At 37.7% G+C, this 20,044-nt stretch overlaps 1 protein-coding gene across 2 annotated transcripts in view; it reads left to right on the plus strand.

Moving 5' to 3' along the window:
- LOC126506109 (contactin-4) overlaps positions 1–20,044 on the plus strand; it is a 997,903-nt gene that overhangs the window by 16,705 nt on the left and 961,154 nt on the right. The window lies entirely within an intron of this gene.

A 20,044-nucleotide genomic window follows, 5' to 3' on the forward strand; every position in this document is an offset into this window, starting at 1 on the left:
TTCTTTGCATTCCTTCCAGAGTTGAATGGAATGTCTCACAGTTGACCCTGTTTCTTGTCTTATCTTTTGATTCCATACTTTCACACCATAGACACACAGGTTACATGTACAAGTCTGTCATTGATTATCATGTAGTCTCTCCAGAAACATGGAAACTCTGTGTCTCTGGGCAGCCTTTGCTTCTGTTTCAATTATTGCTCACATTGAACTCCCAGGGTTCAGCAGAATGGAGGAAAAGTATCTAAAGCCTTGGTGTATAATTGTCTCTGTGGTTTCCAGATGTAGAGGTATGGCTTTATTCCAAAGGAGTTCCAACATCTGACATTGCAACAGCTTCCACGCTGATTTTTTAAAAGACATATTTCCCTCTCAAAAAAAAAGTATATAACCCGCTGTCTTCTGATATTTCTTAAGATTAACCGCTGATAAGTTTTGTGTTTATCTAATACTTACATACTTTTCTGCAAATGTTTTTCACAGATTCTTTTTACCCATTAGAGACATTGTGTGTGTGTATGTGTGCATATGTGTGTGTGTTTGTGTGTGTGCATGCACACGCATAGCCTGAAAACTTGAAGTCAAGAATCCTAGTATTTTTGCAGTGGCATTTAAATGTTTCTCCAAGGTATTTTATTATAGCCTAGTGTAACTGTCACCAAATTTGACTTGTTCCCTGATATTCTAACAGGGCTGGATCCTAATCTACCTAGTTAGGCTCTTACAAAACTTGCAGAAGCAACTAATTTTGGAGGGAACATGTTGTTGGACATGAAGCACTATCCTTCTTCTCATCCTGGAAGTAAAAGAAGAAGGCTTGTTTTTAGGACTAGATATAAAATCTTGGGTAATTGCAGCAAACTACAATCTTCAGAAAACCCTAACAAAGTAATAGTAGTTTGCTTTTCCTTAGGCCCCATGACCTGTCCAGTTTGAGATTCTTGGCCTCATTAACAATATCAGCTATTGGTCCCATCTCATGGAGCAGGCCTTAAATCTAATCAAAACTGGTTTATTACTCCACTTCTAAAAGGTTCTACTTGTTCTCAACATTATCATACTACAAACATATGTCTGAGCCCATGAAACATTGAAAGATACACTCAGAGCATACTTTAATCAATGAGCATCATTCATTTGAAATAAGTAACATTGGATATTGGGAATAGATTTTGCAAGTTACTAAATGCCCTCATAGAATCAATGCAGTCCTTCAGTAATCTTCTATAGTAGATGTAGTGATGATATCTAGCTTCTGGACAACTGAAAAGCTGCAGTCACAGGATCACTTGACATGAGTCATCCAGGCCAGGGTCCCAGTTATGTGTTGTTCTAACATGAAGCTCGTCACTACCTTCTAGAGGAGACAGAAGATTCCTTTTTAATTATCAGTGAATGACTGAACTGCTTATTTTTATGCATTTCTTGTAAAAGTATATTTTATTCCAAGGAAGATGATGCTTCAGAATTATAGGGGTTTCGGTATGAATTCTAAATGTTAGGAAACATTTTGTACATGTAAATTATCACACTCTGATTTTTCATTTGTTTGATTTATCTTGAATGCTCAAAATTAAAAATTTAAGTATGCATATAAATACACACACACACACACACACACACACACACACACACATATATATATATATATATATATATATGAATATCCTTCCAAATACAGCTAAAGTTTTGAGAAATTTTGAAATTTTGAGTCTTATAGATTTGTAGGGTTTTGTTGTCATTTTTGGCCATAAATTTAAACAAAAGGAATGATTTTTGGCTTGGCAATAAAGTACACTGGAGGAAATTTATGTGTTAATCCAAATGAATTCTTATTAGTCATTCAGAACATGATGTTTCATTTTTAAAAGTACATGCCTTTGCATTTTATGACATTTAGAAAAAGTTTTCAGTTGCATGCATGTCTTTTTATTTTGCCCAAGAAGACAAACCAAGTAATGTGTAATGATTTTATAGGGATTGGGTGTGCTGATTCATTTTGTATGTCATCTTGGTTAGATCATGGTGTCTAGATATTCAGCCAGATATGTGGATGAGGACGAGATTAGCATTCAAATCATTGGACTTTTCCTAGTGTATATTCATGTGTGAGTGGGGCACATGCAATCAGCAGAGAGATCCTTCAGGCAAAGAATGCGCATCCCTAAGGGACAGAATTTGGCAGCATCCTGCTTCTGCTCACCACCTGCAGTTTAACTCCCTCTTGGATTTGCTGCATGCTCCCTTCCCCTGTAAGCATTATATTTTCCAGACTCTAAAATTTCTGTGAACCTATTCATGCATCCTGCTTGCCTTTTACATGGTGTATGTGAGTGTAAATAGATTTTAGAGCTATTATGAATTAATAGCCTATACATGTAAATTATACACTGTATTTTTTTCTTAAAGTGATTTTACTTGATTACTCAAAATTTACTGCTACATAGCTTTTTATATGCATAGATTTCCAAATATTTCTGAACTTGGTTATATAAGCATATGTATTCATGTGTATATGCAAAGAAAAATGTATATTCTCTTCATTTAGAAAATCTGTCTACTGCACACTATTCATTATTCTTATTACTTAAACAGGTTGTCCATTTGTTTCTAAAATAATTTATTCAGATAACTTTATTCATAGATTTTTTTCATCAGAGTTTTACAGAACATTGGGTTATAGATATGATTTTTTTTCTCAGCTTAAATTGTTTCTAGCCAATTTTTCTATCTTAAATTATCCCATTTCTCTTTAACTATGCTGTGCCTTTGGGCTTTTTACCTTTTTTTATTCTACATAACTTTCTTTCCTTTTTATTCCATGACTGGCTGTGTGACTCGGTGGCTGGTCCCTGGGGTCCTCCTCTCCTTCTCCTTTTCGCACTTTTCCTGTTCTTCTTCTCTTGAGCCTAGATTTCTCCTCCTAGTTATTCTCTCTGCCTGGTGGCCCCACTTGTCTCTCTCTCCTGCCTAGCTATTGGCCATTCAGTTCTTTATTAGACCAATGAGGTGTTTTAGACAGGCAAAGTAACACAGCTTTGCAAAGTTAAAATACATGTAACATAAACGGAGGCAACACATCTTTGCATAATTAAGCAAGTACTTTACAGCATAGACAAAAAAAGCATGTCTGAAACTAATATTCCAAAATTTGGTGGCATCAAATTATACCGCCTTAGTACTGATGATGTTTATCACGGTATAAGGTAGTTTCATAGATGCTACATGGAAGACATAAGACAGGCATTCAATACTGGAATTGTCTATTCTTTGAAAACTTATGATGTCATAGAATTCTTTGAGTATCTTTGTCTTCTAGTCTAAATGAAATATTTTAGAGAAATGTCAGTGGAATCCCCTATAGTTCACAGTTATCCCACAGTTAGCAAATGCTACAGAATTCTAGGACCTACTTATAGAAAGAAGATGTGTGTGTGTGTGTGTATCATATTTGGAATGTGTTATCATGAAAATTAGAATCTGATAAAAAATTAAACAATTTAAAATTAATAGCTATAATATAACAGTGTAGAATTCTGAAGGGTGGAAAGGGTCTCAGAAAGAAACTCATGTGGGCACAAACAACGGTAGGAGTAATGGTCAAGGATGGCTTCTTAGTGAATGTGAGTTTTGAGACCTCAGACTTTATAGGAAATGACAGACACACTAACCAGACATGAAAATTCAAGAAAATAACTAGAGGGAAGAGGCATTGGACAAGAAAAGCAGGGCTGGAAACTTCATTGTAGTTTCTATATATAAACAGTGAAGTCTACTGTGAAATGATGATTCAAAAGTTAAGTGCACTGGTAAATCTTACAGTGGAACCAGACTGGGCTCCCTCTACTCACATAGTGGTTCACAACTGTCCATAACTCCAGTTGCAGTGGATCTTTTGAACTCTGCAGGTACTGCATGCATATGTTACACATATAGAAATACAGTTTATGTTATATAAAATCAAACACCTGAAAATGAGATCAGGAAGACTGTACTAACCCATGTGAAAAAGGCTATGAACATATTGATGAGGAGAAACAAAACTGGAAACATGAAGACTTTATTCTGTATTCCAGTACAAGAGCATGTTTAAAGGGGAAGGAGTGTTTTCACACTCACCAATTTAAAAATATATGCTTAGCATCTTTATTAATTAAATCTTGTCATGAATCATTCAGATAGTGGATAAATAACTTTTTGGTATTAATGTGACTATCATGGGCATAGATTATCTATTGGTCACCTATGCATGTCCAGACATCTTACATCTTCATGTGAATATTACTGGTCAAGGGCACCCTCCTAGGCTGAGAGGCAGTTTCTAGCTTGTGAAGTACTTGAAGGCCTAAACTCAGTGACCATGGAATTTAGTGATGTGACTGTCTTTCTCTATCCAGCTTTCTGTCATTCCTCCTGTTCCCTTCTCTCCTTGCCTATCTCCTCTCTCTCTTTCTCTCCCTCTCTCTTCTTTTTTTATGCTCATTTTAGGATAAGCTGGAATTCATAACTTCCCTTGATATGGCAAATATATCGTTTCAAGTGCAAGAAGTTATGTCAAGGGATCTTCAGTGCTCCATTTCTGGAACTGTGAAATCAGTTGGCATAGAATGCAACTGCATGAGCATATCAAGCTTGTAACTAGGCAGTGTCCAGTTCTCAGTCTGAAGAATTCAAATGTACAACTTCCATCTATAGCACTGAGGAGTTAAGGCGATTGACACATAATTCAAAAAGGAAAAACAAGAGTTTGTGTCTGATGAAAAAGTTGGGTATGGGATCTTGACTAATGTGGTCTGGTCAGCATTGTTACATAACTGACCTCAGCAAGGTCCGAACTCACCACTTCTGTTTCACCTTCTAATCTTTCTTATTTTGAAAATTTTTCTCCTGAAAGACTATATGCCTGGGAGTGTGCTTGTGACTAGTATATAATCACATCTGATTACTTTATTTCCTCTTTTCCAGTTCTTTCTCATATTAGCTCTGCTGCTATGTAGATATGTATCTGTTAAAATACCTTAGTAAGAGAAATACAGGATATGCATGTTGTTGAACACCTATAATCCCTATGACTTGGAGGCTGAGAAGGAGGTTATCAAGTTCAAATCCTCTCTGTGCTACATAGTAAAAGCTACATATCCAGAACAGAGAAAACAAGCATGAATATCTAGTCTCTAGTCTTCCTCTACTATCTTGGATGTCAGCCTACATTACTCTATGCAAACCTAACTCTTGGCTCCACTCTGTTCAGAGTAGTTAATCTCTTAGAGGAAAAACCATAATGCTGTATTCTTGCTGATCCTTCTGCGTTTGTGTTTACTTGGGCCTCTGTTGCTAAGCATTTTAGTAAATATATACCGCTGCTACTTTTAGATCAAAGGCGATAATTTAGAAAAATATTAGCAAGTCATATAGAATGTCTTTAATTTTCTGCTCAACCTGCAATTACCACATACTGTTAAATACCAGGACCCAAGCTTGGTTTGGTAAGTAAAGAGGAATTCAGACAATTTATTATCACGGAGTTTAGGATTTGGTAGGGGATAATAAAGAGAGAGTCACCCAATTACCATTTAAAATCAAGATAATTATATAGCTCCTAGGGACTGTCAAAGAGCATAGCAGTTTGTGGTGGAGATGAATGTGGGACTCCTTTACTATTTTTGATGCTATTGTCAAGGACAGCAATGGATGCATAATATGGAATATGTAAAGAGGGAGTAACATTTCTTCTTCATAAAAGAATGCACTTTTAAGCAGTCATGGTGATCGGTGACTGTCACCTCAGAATTCAAGAGGATAAGGGAGGAAGACTGTAAGCCAGCCTGAGCTACAGAGGGAATTCAAACCCCATATAAGTTGCATCATGAGACTGTATATTTTGCAGTTTTAGCTTTATAGTTATCCCAAGTTTATCACAGCATGCAAATAAATGTCTTCAAGACAGTGTCATCACTTTGGAGTTCCTGTGTTAATACCTTAATGATTATCAGAAATTCATCCATTGATACATCATCACTGGTAGTTTTTATAAAAGCCCCTAACTGATCATGAGTCCAAATAGGTAAGCTTATTAAGTTAATATTTGTCTGTCTTTTCTCATAAATGTCTTCTAATTTGATGGGAGCCATACTATATTGTGAGGAATTGGGTACTGAAGAAGGTACTATGCCTGGCTGGGGCAGATTGCTTTGAATTAGATATCATGTAGAAGCCAGGAAATATAAACCTAGCATATCTTAGGGGGCCTACAGACAGCCACAGTGAAGTTAATGGTGAATAATAACAGTGCTCACGTGTCGAGATTAAGAATATGTCTGACACCTATGTGTGCATTATTTCTAAAGTTTCCAAAACAATTTCAAGAAGGTGATTATTATCCTCACATCACAGTTGATGAAACTCAGTTGAAAGAGAGTAGGTACATTGCGCAAGGTCGAGGAACTAATTACTGGGTCAATGAAAATTCAGTTCAGAAGTCTCTTAGTCGCTGCACTGCAACAACTTTACAACAGGTGGCAGCTTGCTGAGACATTTTCACTTCTGTTACACCACAGCAGCTTGCCATGGCGTTGTTTTGTTTTGCTAATCTTCGTGCATAACAATGGTCCTTACTGGTCCTGGTCAGTCCTCATCAGATTTAGCTCAAGCCTCCTTTACAGAGTGCCCTAGATTTAGCCCCAAAGTTAGAAAGGGGCCATAGATATCTGCCACCAGCAGCTCTATGTCCTCTCTTGCCACCCGCCCCTCATATTTCTTAACTGATGTCTCACAAGATTTACTGGGACACTGTGGTTTTTTAGCACTATGGCAACTGTAATGAGTTGCTGACATATGATGATTTATTGCTGGAGATTTCTTTAGAAATTTACTTTGTGTTTTGGGGCCAAACGATGCATCTTAGAATTTCAGGTCTGCAGCCTTTCTCTTGCACCCCTCTACACCTCAGAGCTACTCTTTTGATCAGCAAGCAGCATTGACATCACCGAATGGATTGGTCTGTGTGAAGCTGAGATGTGTAGAAAAGTAAAAAGATTCTTATGGCCAAGATGATTCTTGATTAAACCCTAGCGAATTATTAGATATGGCATAGGCAAAGGCACGAATCAAGAAGAAAAATTTTCCTAATAATTTCCCAAAGCAGAACCAAGCCAATGTCTGAAGAACACACAAGAAGTTATATTTAGGATAAAAATCCAGTAAAGCAATCCCTTAAAATGGGTTGCCCTTACAACATATCAAAGCTTCGCCTGGAGGAGTAGGTGAAATTTGTAAGCTTTGACTTTGAAAGACTCTTGAGAATTCAACATGATATAGCATTAACGCATAAACAAGTTCCATTCATCATGATGATCGATCTTTATTTTATGTCCATGGGTATCTTATGAGCATGTATTCCTGTGCACCTTATTCACACAGTGCCTACAGAAGACAGCAGTGCCTACAGAGAACATTGGATCCCCTGGAATGGAATGCAGAAAGTTGTCGATCACAGTGTGTGCACTGAGAACAAAACCTGGGTGCTTAGGAAGGAGAGCAGGTTCTCTTAGCTACTGTGTCATCTCTCCAGTCCCCCATTATGTTCTTAAGATGATAATAGTGACTTTGTGTATAAACAGAAAATGCCTTTCTCTTTAGGTTATGCTTTCCTATAAGCCTGTGTATGCATTTCTTTGAATACCTTTAGGAAAAGTGTACATACTTATTGTACACACTTAGGTGAGCTTACACATATTTTCATACTGATAGAATTGCCACCTCAGTCAAGATAAAAGAAATCTCCCTTTCCCAAAAGTTTTCTAATACTTCCTTTTGGTGTAGATGATGGAGGTGGGTCTTGTATCTGTCTGTTGCTTTCATTGGTTAATTAATAAAGAAACTGCTTGGCCTCTGATAGGACAGAAAATTAGGTAGGTGGAGTAGACAGAACAGAATGCTGGGAGAAAGAAACCAAGTCAGTCAGTCTCCATGATTCTCCCACTTCAGGCAGACGCAGGTTAAGATCTTCCCTGGTAAGCCACCTCGTGGGCCACACAGATTATTAGAAATGGGTTGGATCAATATGTAAGAGTTAGCCAATAAGAGGCTAGAACTAATGGGCCAGGCAGTGTTGAAAAGAATACAGTTTCTGTGTAATTATTTTGGGGCATAAGCAAGCCAGGCAGCCAGGAGCTGGGGCTACAAGAATGCAGCCCCACTGCTCCTCATTACTACATGTAGAAAATACTGGACACCTACTAACTTAACAAAGAGTGACTGCACAGTGAAGCATAATATGCTGAATTTTTTCTTTGTTCATGTGTGGATGGGCTTTTAGGTTGTTTGGGGAACTTGGAAAATGCACATGAAGGTACATTGTACATGGATATAGAGTTCTCTGTTCTAAATCTATCTCTTTGAGATTCGTATTTTTATTTTTTTGCATATATGCTTCTTTGCATTTCTCAAGAGCTCATTTCTCTCTCTGTCTTTCTCTCTCTCTCCCTTCCTCCCTCCCTCCATCCTGCTCTCTCCCCACCCCTACCATGTATGTATAAGATATGTGTGTGTGTGTGTGTTCACACATGCACATATGGCCACCCGCGGTTGTAAGCTCTCACATGCATGAAAATGGGGGCCAGAAGAAGGTGTCAGATTCCCTTTAGCTAGAGTTAAAGGTAGTTGCAAGCTGTTTAATGTGGATATTGGGCTTTGATCTTTTGAAAGAGCATTATCGCACATAACAGTTGAGCCATCTCTCTAGCCTCTGTGCACATGTTTCTCTGCAGATTTCTGACTCCCTCAGTTTTTTACTTTGATTTGTGTATGTGCTTTAATTTTAAATAAACACATCATCTTTAATATTTTTCTGTAGATTAATATGATCACATTCTACCTCTGTGTTGTATCAAAAGCCAGTTATGAAATATTTTTAATTGGAAGAATCCTTTGGCACAAAGTTCATTCAGATGTCTAAATATTAGCTGGGCGATGGTGGTGCACGCCTTTAATCCCAGCACTCGGGAGGCAGAGGCAGGCGGATCTCTGTGAGTTCGAGACCAGCCTGGTTTACAGAGCTAGTTCCGGGACAGGCTCCAAAGCCACAGAGAAACCCTGTCTCGAAAAACAAAACAAAACAAAACAAAAAAAAATAAACAGTTCATGACCTTTATGCAGTATCTTCTAATAAACGTATTTCTATACCTTTTGCTCACAGATCTTTGTCCATTTAGAATCCTCAAACTCCTATTTGATTTGATATAATTTGAAAAAAAAATCAATCAGTGTTGCATATGTCTTTTTGTCAATATCCTTACTAGACTGAACAGCTGGGGATAACTGAGTGTGTTTCTAACTTGCTGTTTCAAGTACAAACCATATTCAATATGCCATGGACTTCCTAGTATTAAAGTGCTTGGTGCTACAGGAGTGAATTAATCTTTAGTCTTTTATAATAAAGTTTCTGCACAGTTCTCTGTGTAGTAAGATACAAATATACATTTAGAGTTATTTGTGAATTATAATTAAAGAATATTAATTTAATATTTTATGTCCTATGGACTTTCTTTAATCAATGAGTAAGAAGGTTCATTTAGAATATTACAGTTAGTAGCCATGTTGTTGTTCTTGTTTTTTTTTTTTTTTTGTCACATTTTCTCTTTAGCTCACAACTGCTTTGAATGGATAATTTAAAATAATTTGATAAAAGATAAAAAAGCACTGCATGTGACAACATTGACGAGAGGAGGGGAAATGGGACTAAAGACTCATCAAGGAGTATTTTCCTTACATTTGAAGATTTACTGCCTTCTTTGGGTTCAAAGGAAGAGAGACAATAAGATTCTGTGAAGTACTGGGCAGTATAGAATGAGGCAAAATGAAGAGTACAGAAGAAAGGAATGACTTCCACAGAGAAGTTTCTGAAGGAAATTCTGGGAAAGCTGTATAGAATTATATGACTCTTTGACCTTCCCAAGATGAAAGACTAGAACTTCAAGGATAGAAGATGATGTGGGGTCTTCTGTGACTTTTCTATGATTAAGAATGCTAGCAGTTTGTAGACTTTTTTGCCATGATCATTCAGTTAATTTCAGTTCTCTCTTCTGCTGAAAAGAATTCATTAATCTCAGAAAAAGATAAAGTTAGATGAGTTACTTGCTCTCTAATTCCCATAGATTAATCTTTAATGTGTCTACCTCATCGTATAACTATCTACTTCCCTTTATCTAGAACACTATGACCAATTAAGCAGAGTCTGAGGGTGCAACTTGGTTGTTCCTAGAACATGGAGTCATTGGAAGTAATTTTCTGTGAGTCAGATTTAAATAACTAGTGGACAGCTTATTTTTTCTTTTTTTTTTTCTTTTCTTCTCTTTTCTTTTCTTTTCTTTTCTTTTCTTTCCTTTTATTAAAAAAGAAAACAAACTATCTTTTTTTCTTTTTTCTTTATTTATTTTTACTTAAAAATTTCCACCTCCTCCTCTCCTTTCATTTCCTTCTCCCTCCCCCTCCCCCTCTCTCTCCCTCTCCAGTCCAAAGAGCAGTCAGGGTTCCTTGCCCTGTGGGAAGTCCAAGGTCCTCCCCCTTCCATCCAAGTCTAGGAAGGTGAGCATCCAAACAGACTAGGCTCTCACAAAGCCAGTACATGAAGTAGGATCAAAACCCAGTGCCATTGTCCTTGACTTCTCAGTCAGCCCTCCTTGTACGACTTGTTCAGAGAGTCCGGTTTGATCATATGCTCTTTTTTAATTTACATACCAATCCCAGTTCCCACTTATTCCCTTCCTCTGGTTCCCTCCACCTTCCCCACCCCAGACTCCAGCCCCATCCTCTCTTTAGAGAGGGTAAGGCACATTGCTTTGAGAAAGGACTGAGGCCCTCCCTACTATATCTAGGCTGAGCAAGGTATCCATCTAAAGAGAATGGGTTCCAAAAAGCCAGTAAAGTCATTAGGGATAAATCCTGATGCCAGTGCCAGTGGCCATGCAGTCTGCCCCAACTATCCGTGCAGTTTTTCCCAACCACACAAATGTTACCCACATTCAGAGGGTCTAGTTTGGTCCTATGCTGGTTCCTTCCCTGTGTGACTGGAGTTGGTTAGCTCCCATTAACCTCAGCTTCCCTAGCCAGCCAGCAGGCAAGCTTCCTGCAGAAAGGCTGCTTCAACACTCTATCCCATCAATTGGACCTTGTAAGCTACAAGTCCCACTCTGGCCCCAAATCCTCGAGACCTCAGAGGAACTCTGAAAAACAGGCTGGAACTACACAGAGAGGACCAGGAGGTGAGGAAGCTCCCATCCAGGTGGGTATGTTACTCTTTAGGCCCTCCTTACAGGGGCAAAAACCCCAGTCCCCTCCCCCATCTAACTCAGCTTCTCTAGCCACCAGCAGGCAAACCTCCTCCAGGTAGGCTACTCCAACACCCTACCCCAGCTATTTCACTCTGTAAGTTAGAAGTCCCACTCTGCCCCCAAACACTCCTATGCCCCCATGACCTCAGAAGAACTCTGAAATACAGACTTTAAATACACAGAGAGATCCAAGAGAGGAACTCTGAAGCACAGACTATGACTGCACAGAGTGGACAAAGAGAGCGAACCAATAGAGCAGATCAAGAGAGTGCACCAAGAGAGACCTCATTGGCTCCCTGAGACACAGACAGCAACAGTACAGAATAGACCAAGAGCAGTTCCCAAAGACACAGAAATCCACTTCAAAGATTGGTTCAAGAGGCAGACACTGCCAGCACCAATTGGAGGAAGATTAGTCTACCATTTGGGTAGTTGCCAATGCAAGTGGATGGCTTTCTGAAGAAGGAACTCAGAATATAATCAAATTACCTGGGGGAGTGAGAAATGTGATCCTAATTCAGAAGAATATTCTGGCTAATTTAACTAGTGAGAGGCTCCATAATCCTTTGAGAGCAAACGCCATGCTTGAAAGTTCTCTCTTTTCTCCAATTGCTTTTCAATTGTTGCTATAAAGCAAGGATTTTCCTTAAATACCAAATAACTTGGTTGGGCCATCTTGTGAGTTTCTTCTCCTCTTATGCTTCTGCCAGGAGTTCTCCACAGCAGCACCAATTATGCAAGGATGGGAATGAATATTGTAAAGACACACCAACTTCCTTTCAGGTGCTCAGTGCTGAGAATTCTTGCACCTAGATGACATAAAAGGTTTGGGCTGAGTGGTGTCACATCCATCATTGCTGTTAAACTTTGCCAATGTTTAAATGGTGTTAAAGGGTGTAGAAGTCACACATTTACTTAAAACATTGCCAGCTCTTCGAGTATACACAAAAACAAGCTCAGAGATGAGTGAGGTGAGGCCTTGACTAGAGATAAATTGACAATGAATTTTATTCTGCTTCTGAATGCAACTTTTTCAGGCAGAGCAAGGAACAGAGAAGGCCCTGTGGTTAAAAGATGTTTATTTTCACACCTTCATTCCCTTTTCAAATTGAATGCTTTTGCAGAGTGTGTTTCACCTAAATCCTTAAGAGAAAGTGACATGTTACTACATGGGAAGACAAAGATAGAGTCTGGTTGGCAACGATTTTGCAGTCAGGGCTTTATCTGCTTGCGGATAATTTGAGGCTTATTTTTAATCCTCTCCCCGTTTCTTTCTTCGCTGTTCCATTTACCTGCTGATTGCATCCCTGAACTAATCAGTCACTGCTGAATGCTTGGTGAATTCTACTTTTTAAAACTGGCTGGAAGAAAACACACACTCCCAAAATGGAAGTATTCATAATAGCTACCACTAAATACCTGCATTCAACAGATTTGGTATCTTAAATTTAATTGTCACTGATTCTTCAAAATGTCAACGTTTATTGCTGCTTCTTGTTTACTGAAGAGTTGTAGAAGGCATCCAGAAAACTAAGTTGTCTATATTTCAGATAGTGAATGACATAGTTGGGACTGGGATCTATGGATATTATAGTCCATTGTACCTCAGTACATGAATATAGATTGAAGTGTAAGTTTTGTACAAAGAAGAATTTTCTCAAATAGGTTATGTTTTATGAGTCTGTCAGTATCTCAAACCATGTTGTATGTAAAACTCAGATTCTTTAGCATGTGGTGACAATCATTTGTTAAGAATGGCAGGATATATCTTTTCATGTATGTAAGACTTTCAAGTGAAGTATGGCTTAGATCTATTTTGTGTCTCTGCTTAGGTCAAATCCAAACACACATCTGAATAAATAGATAGCTGAGTACATACTACAAAGATACATTTATCACTACTATCTAACACATTTCTCATAATGAGAAATGTTTAAAAATTAATTTTGTTTTAGTTTTACAAGGAATTTACACTTTTGATTGAATAAAGGGACATTTTCCAACCTGAAGGTCACATGTGTGTCAGGATAGTTTTGAATGTGGTCCAAAACATTTGTTTTCAAAATCATATTGTGGCGTCAAAAGACTGTACATGCCTATATTAAAATGTAGTGCATATAATAATTATATGAACTATATTCCTTGGGCTATGGAAGAAGTACAGACCGCTGTTTGATTTGGTGACATACTTGGAAAATGCTTCAGTGGTTGATTCATGATGCTTTCTTATTCTTCAGTACCATAAATTCTGTATTTTCTTGAGATAGTGTAAGGAGACAAAAGAACATTTTAAATGTTGGCTTAAACCTATAAAATAAAAGCTTGTATGCAGATATCGTCCACAGGAGTTGGATGCACTGTCTGTAGTCAGAAACAAAAGAGCCATTGGCTTTCTCAGTGGACTTGTGGGAAAGCAATAGTTCTTTTGTAATTCAAGAAAAAAGTAGGTTGCTCTCAATATGCTATTTTGCATTCCCTTTAATTTGGAGGAAATAACCAAGCTGGATGACATAAAAATTTCTTTAACAGGTGTATAAAGAGGACATGTTTCAAGAATTTGATTTTAATTTCTTGTAATAGCCTTTATTTTCCCTGCATATATTTCTACTTCAATACAGATGCTTTCTGAAAAATTCATGAAAACTCAAATGTATGTCGGAGATATAAAGAGTAGCTCATCACCCCATTATTGAAACCAGATCAGTTTTAATGGATTGTTTTTTGCTTCATCCAGTTGGCAATTAACTTCATCCCCTCAATGTCCTTGTTAGATTTTACATCATTCACTGTCTCTGAGATGGAGACATGGTTGGTTAAGAGCACTTGGTGCTTTTGCAGAGGAGAGGATTTGGCCTCAATTTCTAACAACCACATGTGGTTCAGAACCGTCCATAACTCCAATTCTAGGGGTTTCAATGTAGACATGCATATGGTGTGCAAGCATACATGAAATAAAATAAATCCAAAAAGCAAATTAAATAATTTAGTCTTTATTAGCCTAAATTTTAAATTGGATTTCACATAAATTACATCCCTGTAGCTAACTGCTTACAGGAAAAGGTCCTTCCATGCACATTTGTCATGGTGGTTTCATAAGGGAATACTCTAGTCATGGTTGAGAGTTAAGTTTCCCACCCTTAGCAGGTGCAGTTTTCATAAGGGATTTGTGGACTTTAATGAGATTTATGTCTGTACTCTCTTATCTGAGACACTTGGGCACCATTTTTTGGAGAATGATAGATTTTGAAAAGACAGAATGTCATCAGTTCCAGAGACTGTGTGAGATTCTAACAGAGTCTTAGGCAAAGTCTGAGCAAATTGACATTCTGTGATGCTACAGTCTGATTAAGATTATAAGAAGCAAGTTTTTATATGTGGTCAGGTTTTGCTGATGATGAATTCGCTTTTGTAGAGTTTTGTGACTGTGACTGCTCTAGATAAGGAAATTATGGACCTGTCTGTCATAATCAACATAATAGCTACATTTCCTTTAGGTTGTTCCTGTCTAGGCAGGGTACTGACTTGTATTATCTCATTTAATCTTTGCAAATGTATGACAAAGATAGTGTTCGCTTCATTTAGCATCAATAGTTCAGAAAGATTAAGAAATTTGATGGTGAACACACATTTCTACTAAGGAAGTAACAGAGTCATACTTAAACTAAATTGAGATAAACCTCCAAGATGGTCTATAAGATTACTATATTATCATTCCTAGGTATGCTTCTGGCATTCAGGCTACAGGCTGTCTTGTGTATTCATAAAGGGAATTAAACAAAAGGGTACCAGTCAGGCAAACAGTCTAGTGATGGAGGATGAGATAACACTTAACAACAGTTCTTCGCAGAACACTGAAATATTTACACTAAAATAATATGTTTTAAACATAACAGTCCTTTTTTTTCCCCACTATTCTCCATAGGACTCAAATAAGAGAATATATAGAAAGTCATTGTCCTTTGTTAGGTCAAAGCAGGAACTGATTAATAAAATATGGGTGTATCGGTATGCCAAGGAAAATTGATTGCTATTAGACAATTAATATATGACTAATATGGGGGCAAAATAGTCTTTCCTAAAGTCATTCTTTAAGATTAATAACATGCAAATGAAGGTGGCACTTTGCCACCTGCCTTGTCTGAACAATGGAAATAGGATATAACTACTGAGGTAGCTATTTCAGTTAAGGCCATTGCTAGGGTTTGGGTATAGATTTATACTCACTGAGCCTACCTGTGGAAGATGAGAACCACAGCAACTCTTACCTTATGTGCAGGGTGTGTCTGTGTTAGTTGACGTAGTTCTAGTACTCTATGGAAGTCGACTCCATAATCAACAACGGTACTGATTTCATACAGGCCCTGTGTCAACTATAGTTGCAATAGGAATCAAGTGTCCTAAGACTTCTGTGGCTTTTATAACTTTATGCTTCTCAGTTGTTTTACTGTTTTCACTCTTGAATAAGCTATTGTCAAATAAGATTTATTTTGTCTTATGAGAAAGCTGACAGAGCTTTTTTCCTCTCCTTGATGAATGGAGAATAAAATAGTACTTGGGAAGACAGTTGTCATTCCAACATTCCAGTTGATGTGGCCTGGCTATCCCCACTCAACAAAACCATTAGATCATGTCAGTTAGTTGTGCCACCCAAGCAACATTTTCTGGAAGAGAGATATCATATGATCCCTGCTCATCTGAGCTCAAACACAAGTTGGAAAAACTCCATGGTGCTAACTCACTAAGATATTTGGTGGATTGTTATTCAGCAGCAATTATCCAAAAGCAGATTTGTTATGGAAAATAGGGGTAATGTGTTATATGCGTCAAATGAAGGTGAGCAGCTGTTTTATTATAATTGTTTTGACAATCTAGAAACCAAAGCCCCTTTCTCTAATATCCTCAGAGGTTTTGTTATAATTTGCCGTTGCAACGAGGAGAATGATTATCCCCTATTCCCTGGATAAACATGGAGCAAGAGCATTTGTGATTATTTTTATCCAGCAGCCAATCCTACATTTTCTTGAAGAAATAAGTTTAAAGGCTGCTGCCTCTTTTTGTCCATACTTATTTTTCTTATATCTTTATTATCATACCAAATTTACAATTCCTGATAAATTTTGGGAATCTGAATAACAGGACACAGTCCCTGTCTTAACAGTTCCTCCATTATCAAACACTATCAGGTAATAGGATGTAAATACTGAAGAGCTGACTGAGTTAAAGAACAGTTGGATGAATGGCCTCCCAAGAACTGGCACAGAGATTTTGGTTTCTTAGAGGTGTACATAGCTAAAAGATAATAAAATAAAGACTCAAGAGGGAAGGAAGGAGATTTGTGGTGGGTAGAAAGTGAAAAGTGTGACATAAGAACCCAGAGTAATTAGCAGTAAATAGAATGGAAACAGGAGGGGAGGTCAACTAGGTGTTGGATGGGATCTCAACACTTGGTAAGTTCACTTTTCCCAATATATTCTTAATTGTAGATTTACCCAGTTCAGACTTACTTGGGGGTGGAGTGTGCCTGGACTGTGTTCTTCATGTTCTACTGATTTGAAATTGAGAATTTTCTGTAAAGACTACTTTCCCATAATAATCTTCAAACCCCATAACTGTCATTATCCCATTATATTTATTTGCCTTTTATGACTGTTGCAGAGGGAGATAGAAGAAGATAATGTGTTTTGCAAATAATAATGAGCAAATTACACACTCCAATGTTGATATGCTGAAAATAAATGATAACAGCTCAGTTTATCCGTAGCTTTGAGAAATATCTCTGTCTTATGTTTTTCTTCCTTTCTTTTTTCCTTTCTTTTCCTTCCTTCCTTTCTTCTTTCTTTTTTTTTCTTTCTTTCTTCTCCTACTACTTCTTCTTCTAACTATATGCAGTTTTTGCTTTGAGGAATTTTTTTTTATGTTGTCATGTCATTGTTAATGTTTACTGACTTTCTATAGAATTCTTCCCTGGATAAATAAAACCCTTGAAGCATCAGAAATATATATCCCAGTGTAGAAACAGAAATATTTATCCTGCAGCATGAACCAAATTATTGCTGATGATTCTTTGGACATTACTTCTCTGTCTGCATTCATGAATTACTTCATTTATAATTACTTTCTTAATTTGGAGTTTGGCAGTGTGCAGCATGAACCATTGTTGGTGATTCTTAGGACATTACTCATGTGTCTGCATTTATGTATCATTTAATTTATTATTGATTTGTTACTTTGGAGTTTGGCAGTATGCAAATTCATACTGACATATATGTCTTGCTTTCTGTCTAGATGTGTTTGTCATTCACTCTCCTACCTTGTTGGAAATTTTTGGAAACTGAGATCTTACTTGGGGTCATGCATAAGGATATATTTTTGAACCAAACAGATTATCTGGAATCAGAATAAAGTTGTCAAATAATCAAATCAGGCTTCATGAAGATACAAATTCATTTCCTGTCTGTTATCTTGAGGGAGGCTAGGATTCAAGCTGACTCGCTGAAAAACTGAGAAAAGAATATGATGTAGTCCTTATCTGGGGGACGATTTGGTTGTTTTGAACAGTTGTTTGAACACTGCTAGAATGGATTAGATTTTTTGAGACAGCTTTATGTCCAATTTGACTTCATGTTTTCTCTGGTTAACTTTTAGTGCAGTGGTTCTCAGTCAAGTGTACTTTTGACCCTGAAGAATATTTGATAGTAGTTGCAGGTGTCTTTGATTGTTATACCTAAGGCAATACTTCTAGTATCTAGGAGAAATAGATGCTGTTCACATCTCACAATGTATCAGACATCCACTCAGGATCCTCCAGAGAATTAAAACATGTTTGATGCCCCAGCCCATAGTATCAGACAAGAGTTTTTCTCTTACACAGCCTTTTTTTGATCTTCAGTCTTGACTTAAATGCATGCGGCTCACTCAGAATGTAAAAGGCAGTCTGTTTTACTCTGTCTACTATTTCAAATATTAATATGGTCCAATATACCCTTGTAGAGACAAAATATTTGACCAACTATTTGGAACTCCCGTGGTCTGGGCAATTTGACACAAAATTTAAATGATTGCTTTCTCCCCGCAACAAAGATATTTGTGACCCAAAATGTCACAGGTATCAAGGTTTAGAAATCCTGACCATATTATGTACAACAAAATCCTTAAAATTAACTATAAAGGTCCCAGCATTAAAAAGAGTAAGGCAGTTCCTACTTTGTGGTTTTCTGTGTCAACTTGACACAAGCTATAGAGTCATCAGAGGAAGGAGCCTCTCAGTTGGAGAAATACCTCATGAGATCCAATTGTAAGGCATTTTCTCAATTAGTGATTAATGCTGGAAAGACCAGCCCATGGTGAGTAGTACCATCCCTAGTAGGTGGTTTCAGATTCTAAAAGAAGGTGGATATGAGTAAGTCATGGGAAGCAAGCCAGTAAGCATCTCTGCTCCCTGCCCTCTGCACCAACTGCCTCAGATATCCTGACATGTTTGAATTTCTGCCCTGACTTCCTTCAGTAATGAACAGCAATGCTTAAGTGTAAATCAATTAAACCCTTTCCTCCCAAACTGGCTTTTAGGTCATGGTGTTTCATCACAGTAATAGAAACTCTAAGACACAAGTCCAGACAAATTGTTGATGATGGTCTACAAAGACATTGGATGAGACAGATTTTGTAGCGGAGGGCTGGGTGGAGGAACAGCCTGGGCCATTAACAGCTAATAGTTGTATGAATATTACAAACCCAGAAAGAGGCATGCATATTGGAATGCTACTTGTGTTATATAAAATCCTATCATCAAAACTCAAATAGTTTCAGAAAATAGAACAAATTTAGTGTCACTGTTAGGATAGTATGTGTTCTTACGACCGGGACTCCAGCCAGACATTACACAGAGAGTAAAACCTTAGGACACTCAGTTCTACACTGGATGTCTCCCTCAAATCACCTTTCTCAGGGCTAAGGGGACCATACAGAAGAGGAGGCAGAAAGTGTAATAGCCAGAGGGGATGGAGGAGACCAAGAAAACAAAGCCCTCTAAATCAACTGGATCACCACACATATGAAAACACAGAGACTGACACAAAGGACCTGCATGGATCTACATCAGATGGGGTCCTAGATCTGAAAGGAAAAGTGAACACATGCCTCCATCCATAACACAGAAGCCATCTCTGACAACCACTCAGCCTACAAGAGTCAGTGTTCTCCAAGGGAGTTCCTTTAACAAAACAAACTATTCTTAAGGACAGGTTACAAGCACAGCAGTAGATGGTCAACAGAAAACAAACTCAGTGGCATCTTAGAGGGTTCCTTGTCATACAGTGTCTTTTCAGGGCTTTTGTTTTTTGTTTCTTTAATTGTAATTTAAATTTCTTTACTGTTTATTTTTATTGTATTTATATTTTTTTTCTTTTCTCGTTTTACCCTAAAGGTCTTTTGCATATACATGTCAATATATTTGCATATATATAAAGGCAGGGATATTGGACACTTAGAAGAAATCTCACACTGGCTCAGAACTGAGAGACAGACAGTTATTTATTTAGGGGGAAAACTTACAAATCAGGATTCTCTGCTTGCACAGTGGATGGAGATGAGATCCAAAACAACCCGAACAAGCAAAAGGGGAACCATGGTGGAGGAAAGAAAGGATGCTTGGGCATCCAGGTAAATAGTCTATGAGCCCATGCCCCAGTATGACGGGAAACCGTCCTGCGGCATATATA

Source organism: Alexandromys fortis, unplaced genomic scaffold (assembly GCF_014885135.2).
Source record: "Alexandromys fortis isolate MF-2015 unplaced genomic scaffold, M_Fortis_MF-2015_v1.1 scaffold_48, whole genome shotgun sequence".
Lineage (NCBI taxonomy): Eukaryota > Metazoa > Chordata > Mammalia > Rodentia > Cricetidae > Alexandromys > Alexandromys fortis.